This window comes from Anabrus simplex, chromosome 3 (genome assembly GCF_040414725.1).
Source record: "Anabrus simplex isolate iqAnaSimp1 chromosome 3, ASM4041472v1, whole genome shotgun sequence".
Lineage (NCBI taxonomy): Eukaryota > Metazoa > Arthropoda > Insecta > Orthoptera > Tettigoniidae > Anabrus > Anabrus simplex.
The window spans coordinates 458,383,715-458,391,177 of NC_090267.1; the positions used below are offsets into that span (position 1 = coordinate 458,383,715).

The following is a 7,463-nucleotide window of genomic DNA, read 5'->3' on the forward strand; positions in this document are numbered from 1 at the left end:
GATATTTTTAAAACGTGCCTTTGCTTGCGATACCTAGTGTTTACAGGTTGCAAATAGTAGGCCTAAGGACTTCTTGACTAGTGCCATTTCGTCTGTCAATGGTCCTGATGAAGATTGGCATAGGTTAATCGAATCGTCATCGTTTTTTTTCTTCAATTTCTTCCACACGGTATAGCCTAAAAAGGATATGAGTACCAATTGATTTTGTTCCCAGAGACATAACGTGACGACTTGCACGCCAACGATGGTTACAAATAGAAGACTGTGACGTCAGCAATTGATCCGTCAATGACAGGTCCGTTCTGCTAGTTTAAAAATAGAACTGAATATCACTAATGAACAAATCAGTAAGCTACAACACAGGTTTCCACCAAGCAAATCTTCTCCTTCGTCTCTTCTTTTGTTTCTTCTCGTCGAGTTGAGTAGTTTGTACGATAGAGAGCTGGCCTTCTTTCCCCAACGTGGCAGGTTCGATTCTGGCTCAGTCCCGTGGTATTTCAAGGTGTTCAAATACGTCAGCCTCGTGTCGGTAGATTTACTGGTTCGTTAAATAACTCCTGCGAGACAAAATTCTGGCACCTCGGCGTCTCAAAAACCGTAAAAGTAGTTGTGGGACCTAAACATAACTTCAAATTATTATTCTATTCTTCTGCTTATTCTTTCTTGCATTTTTCTCTATTTACTGAGGCAATCACCTGATGGAATTGGTCCAGTTTTACGGTCGGATGCCCTTCCTGACACCGACTCTATGTGGAGGGACGTATTCACTATTACGGTACGTGGTTACGAGGTGGTTGAATTGCTATGGGCATAACTAAGAAAAGTTTACTAAGATGAGCAAAAATACCTACTCTTCGAGCCAGAGGAATTGACCATACACAGTTCAAATCCTTCAACTGGCCGGGATTCGACCTCGGGACCCTCTTAACCGAAAATCAGTACACTGACCATTTAGCTAAGGAGTCGGACCAACCAAATTTTCCTCTAACACAAAAACTTAAATTATGTAACTTATATATTCGTAATCAGTTATGTCGTCATCATGGTTGCCTTGCCAACGATGTCGACAAAAACTTGGTCCACGGGGAAAGAGCATACAGGAGCAACTCACGCATGTTCTTAGTTCTGAAAATTAAGAATGGGGCCACCTGAATGTACAGATAATAGTGCAGTTAGAATTCTATGTAGTCCACCTCTGCGATGTAGTGGTTTGTGTCATCAGCTGCCACTCCCCGGAGGCCCGGTTTCGATTGCAGGCTCTGTCACGATATGTGAAAAGTGGTACGAGGGCTGGAACGGGGTCCACTCAGCCTCGGAAGTTCAGCTGAGTAGACAGAGGTTCGATTCCCTATTCAGCCATCCTTGAAGTCGTTTTCCGTGGGTTTCCCACTTCTAGCATTGCATTGCATTTTGTTTGTCCTGTTTTGTTGACTTCACCCCAGTCAAATCATTTCAAAAGATGCTTGTTAAAACGTGCCGGAGGTGGGGCATTGGCGCTTGGGTGAGAACTTCTCTGCGTCCGCCTCTTGTAATCTCTCGTATTGGCGCGGTCCCAAATGTGCTCACCTATTCCGAAAGCAAACGGCAAGAGGTCATAGTAATATCCTTTTTTGCAATTATAAAATCTCCCCAGGTGAGGCTCGAACTCACAACCCCGGCATCGCTAAGCTACTGTCCTATAAGTACCGTGCGCTAACCAATTGCGCCACTGGGGAACACGAACTCTCTGTTTTAATTAGCTATCTATGTCCACAAACATTGAACGTTATCTCTCAAGGATAACACGTTTTCAAGTCATTGGCTCTTCTCCAGTAAACGTGCTTTCGTTACGAGGCGACCGATATTATAATCACTTTAAAATTCGAGATCGTTAGCCATGTCCATATATAACTACCTATATTTATTTCCTTTCCTTCCTTCTTTCTTTCTTTCTTTCTTTCTTTCTTTCTTTCTTTCTTTCCTAATCCGTTTACCGTCCGGGGTTGGCTTTTCTCTTCGACTCAGGGACCAATCCCACCTCTACCGCCTCATGGGCAGTGTCCTGGAGCATGGAACTTTGGTTCGGGGAATACAGCTGTGGTGGAGGACCAGTAGTTTGCCTAGGTGGCCGCAACTACTATTATGAACAGGGGCCTTGTAGGATATTGGAATATTGGAAGGGATAGGCTAGGAAGAGGGAAGAAAGCTGCCGCAGCATTAAATTAGGTACCATCCCGGAATTTGCCTGGAGAAAAATTGGGAAAACACGAAAAACTACTTCGAGGATGGCTAAGATGGGAATCGACCCAACCCTCCCCTCATTTGACCTCCAGAGGCTCGAGTAGACGCCGTTCTAGTCCTCGCACCGATTTTCAAATTTCGTGGCAGAGCAGGGAATCGAACCCGGCTTCTGAGGGTGGCAGTTAATCCACTATACTGCGGACCAACTTTTGAATAGACTAAGGCTGAAGTCACACTCGCCTTGGTTGCTAAATAAACCGGCGCGCGATTGAAAGTTGTACACCACAGCACAGCTCACCGGTTGTAACTTGAGCACATTTGAAGGAATTAATATAATAACGTATTCATATTAATGGAGTCACATACCACCACTGCTGTTTTAAACGAACTAGGATAGTTACTGCACCCACGTGGTCAAGACATCTACTGAATAAGTATGGCAGCTCCGCATTGGCGACACTATTGCCATAACTCGTGCTGACAGGAGGCTAAAACGCGTGCTCCCTTGGCCTCTCCTACCATGTGACAACACCGTAGGCGCAGCCTCTCTCACCCGCGTCTTCCTCTGGCTTATACTCTCTCTTCCACTTTAGTCTGCTCAAAAAGTGGCCCGGAGAATAGCCATTACACCACAGAGGAGAACAGGCGCTGTCAGCAGAGAAATTAACGAACGTAAGCTTTGATAATAAAATAGTATAACATGTATAACAGATAAGTAACAAGATCCGGCACACATGTACGTCCAACCCTTGTCCCGTTTCTGTACAGGGTCGAGTATGAGTGAAATGAGTTTCCGTAGCTAGTTGTTACGACCGGATGCCCTCCCTGACATCAACCTCATCAGATAAGTTAATGAGATGAAATTAATTGCGTGATATATGACAGTAGGAAAGGAGAGGGGGGACACACGGTATCGCCACATAGCCTACAACTGTCAACTAGCACCAAGGAGTCTGCTCAAGGCTTTACGTCTCCATCCAACAGACACATCAGTATCAACAGCTTCATGAGCAATCATTCCACGTGAACACTTCAGAGAAGTTTAGAATTAATTAAATCCAGGCTCTTGGCACGCACTCTAGTGATTAGAAATTTTATACCGCCACTTCTCCTACCCTGTCAGCCAGCATTATCATGGTGACAGTTATTTCCTCTGTGGTGTAGTGATTTTCTTTTTTTTAGATTTGTTTGGATTTATTGAACCTCACAGGTTTCCACCCAATACACGGTTCAAATTTGGTATAGCCCAAACTACATACAATCAAAAAACCATCCAAATAAAATAAACTGACAATAAAAGGCAATCATTCCCCATATGCACTGTCATATGGCCATGAACACCCTTATTAGTGATCCATAGACCTTGGCATGCAATGGGCATAAACGATTAAAAAGGGTAAATAAACAAAACAAAATAATAATAATAATAATAATAATCAAGGAAAAGGAAACATGATTCTCCTTGGACATACCATGAGGTCCTTCGGATACTCCGGAAACGTGACCCCCAAGATGCAGGTCACCACAGTAGTCATCTTCCTCCCCTCATGGTACGTCCAATGTCAGCGATCTTCTTGTCCCTCCTGTCTCGTCACGCAAACCTTTGCACATTTCATTCCTCACTTGACCCACTCTGTCTAGCTGAGTCAAGACTTACATCACCAGCCGCTTATGTTGCAATTTAATCCTTACACTACTACACTCTGTTACAGTTATCATATCTCATCACGCTTAATCTCATTTAAATACCCAGCCATTATCCACATTATATTTGCCATTACCAACTCCATAAAATAAACACAATCACACTTCCTATAAACAACTATCACTTATCAGATCTCCTCCCTCTCAGCACTTAAATTCTGCCATTACGTATTCCACCACTTCTGCACAAACATTTCAACGTATTCCCTTCTTACACATAACGTTGTATCACTAACATACTCTCTCCAACATTTACCGACTCAATAATATATACCTCCCGCTCCACCTCAGCCTCACTCTCTCTCTCTCACAATGGCACACCTCCAAGACACATTTCACCAATGCTTTCACCTGGCAACAATTTCATCAAACTTCCCAAACACATCCATATTTTTACCAAAAACCCCCAATCACTTACCAAATACAGCTTACTCAAAATACCAACACCTACCTCAATATACCAACAGTTCCGCCCCATTCTCATCCTCTCTCCAACCATAAACACATCTCCAGAACACGTTTCACCATCAATTTCAACATATCCACTATACTCAATCTCTACATACATTGACCGACTAAATAATATATACCTCCAGCTCCACACTTTCCTCACCCCCTCCCAAATACACCTCCAGAACACATTACACCAACAATTTCATCATAATCACTCCTCAAAACTAATATCATCGACTCACCATTACTTCCACATCACAATTACCATCCACGTGCCACTCTAAACACACCTCCATAGCACATTTCACTAACAAATTATCATCACCTCATCATACATTCACCATAAACCACCGATCACTTACATACCAAATACAGCTTATCCACTATAGTCACACCATCATGTCCACTGTAATCTCTCCTCCACACATATTAACTACAACTATACTAGACTTAACTAAAGTTGGCGTCTGACAGGTAAGGTTGGAGGGAGGAGCACTGCACGTGCCATTTCACGATGTTGCCACATTGCAGCATTCCTTTCTACAAACTCTTACCCCTCGCTTCCGGCTCACTTGTTCCCTCCTTCATTCTGTCCGCTGTGATCTGTTGTAGACTACCTGGCCAGGCGGTGTCGTCCCATTTGCGATCACTCTTATACAAACAATCAGGTTCTTATCAGTGACAGTGACAGGTTTGGCAACTCCCAGCAAGACGAGCTGCCCTGAAGTTTTATCTCCATGGCAACCGCAGTCGCCCCACCCTCGTTTCCATGGCAACCACACAGCCACTCCCTTTATCCCGCCTCGGCAGGCAGTAAACGGACCTCCCTCTAAGCAATGTCAGACGCCAACTCTTATTATTAGCAGTATACTTTCTAACATTATTAGAGTTTTTGCTTCTTGTTACAATACCCTCATCATTTCTTTTTTTATTCCCCATAGGTCCCTAAAGCTCTTGTTCCTTCCTAAGCCCGACTTGCTTCCTCTGCTCACACACAGTTCAGTTCTCTGCCTGGGTACCTCTGCGTTGTCCTTTTCACTCTGCACGTCCCTTGCTTCACTGCATTCACTTCTCTGATTTACCTCTTCACTTGTTGTGCCCGTAGCTGTATCCCTAAACCTTCCTATTCCCACCCCATGGGTTCACAATTCACGATCACTCTTTCACTAGGTTCCACTCTCTGTCTTTCTTCATTCACCTTTCTTTTTTTCCTTGGTATTTTCCTTATCACCTTGTCCGTCTTCTCCAACATTGCTGTGTATAACTTGCCTTTCTGCCACTCTCTTCCCTATACTTATCTCCTTATCTTCCTCCTGTGTCATCTTTTCCTCCAGGTCCAGTAATTTGGTCACGGTCCAAATCCTTTTCCAGCAGCCATTTGCTGTGGTGTAGTAGTTAACGTGATTAGCTGCCACACCCGGAGAACCGGATTCGATTCCCGGCTCTGCCAAGAAATTTGGAAAGTGGTACGAGGGCTGGAACGTGGTCCACTCAGACTCGGGAGGTCAACTGAGTAGAGTTGAGTTCGATTCCCACCTCAGCCATCCTCGAAGTGGTTTTCCGTGGTTTCTCACTTCTTCTCCAGGCAAATGCCGGGGTGGTACCTAACTCAAGGCCACGGCCATCTTCCTTGTCTATCCCTTCCAATCTTCCCATCCCCCGCAAGGCCCCTGTTCAGCATAGCAGGTGAGGCCACCTGGGCGAGGTACTGGTCATCCTCCCCAGTTGTATCCTCAGACCCAGAGTCTGAAGCTCCAGGACACTGCCCTTGAGGCGGTAGAGGTGGGATCCCTCGTTGAATCCGAAGGAAAAACCGACCCTGGAGGGTAAACAGTTTACGGAGAAGAAGAAAAAGTTATTTCCACCAGCGTGACTCGAACCGGTTAACCACGGTGTCAGACCGTAGAGACTTGACGCCTTGACGATCATCGCCACCTGGCAAGATCCGGTGCACATAATAAGTAACAATTTTATGAATTGAAAGCTACGAGTATTTTCATTTTCACAGTCAATAGTTGTAGCACAAAAAGGCGGCTACCATTAAATATTAACTTACTTTAAAGATATTATTACTATTAATATTATTATTATTATTATTATTATTATTATTATTATTATTATCCTATTAATACAGAGCTCGATAGCTGCAGTCGCTTAAGTGCGGCCAGTATCCAGCTTTCGGGAGGTAGTGGGTTCGAATCCCACTGTCGGCAGCCCTGAAGATGGTTTTCCGTGGTTTCCAATTTTCACACCAGGCAAATGCTGGGGCTGTACCTTAATTAAGGCCACGGCCGCTTCCTTCCCAGTCCTAGCCCCTTCCTGTCCCATCGTCGCCATAAGACCTATCTGTGTCGATGCGACGCAAAGCCAATAGCAAAAAAAAAAAAAAAAAAAACCTGTTAATGCCCGCCTCTGTGAGGTAGTGGTTAGCGTGATTAACTGCCACACCCGAAGGACCGGATTCGATTCCCGGCTCTGCCACGAAATTTGAAAAGTGGTACGAGGGCTGGAACGGGGTCCACTCAGCCTCGGGAGGCTAACTGAGTAGAGGTGGGTTCGATTCCCACCTCAGTCATCCTCGAAGTGGTTTTCTGAGGATTCCCACTTTTCCTCTAGGCAAATGCCGGGATGGTACCTAACTTAAAGCCACGGCCGCTTCCTTCTCACTTCCTTGTCTATCCCTTCCAGTCTTCCTTGCACTCTCCCGATCCCCCCTCCCAACAAGGCCCCTGTTCAGCATAGCAGGTGAGGCCGCCTTGGTGAGGTACTGGTCATTCTTCCAAGTTGTATCCCCTGTCCCAAAGTCTCACGCTCCAGGACATAGCCATTAGGCGGTAGAGGTGGGATCCCTCGCTCAGTCCGATGGAAAAATACCCTAGTTAAGGAAGAAATAAAGAAAGGAAAAGGAAAGCAAGAAAAATTATTACTATGATTAATAATAATAATAATAATAATAATAATAATGACAAATACATCGCAATATCCCGGTGGCAATGGTCACTGACAGTGGTGTGATAATAAAGTAAAGTTAAAACATAATTACCCAAGCAACAACAACAAGTGTACAGCAAGCAATTCCATGCAAA

The 7,463-nt window shown here is 44.6% G+C and overlaps 1 non-coding gene across 1 annotated transcript; it reads right to left on the reverse strand.

Annotated features, from left to right (window-relative positions):
- Positions 1-1,625: 1,625 nt before the first annotated feature.
- Positions 1,626-1,715, reverse strand: TRNAI-UAU (transfer RNA isoleucine (anticodon UAU)). The gene is given in 2 exon segments: positions 1,626-1,661; positions 1,678-1,715. It is a non-coding gene; the product is annotated as a tRNA-Ile (tRNA).
- Positions 1,716-7,463: the final 5,748 nt, after the last annotated feature.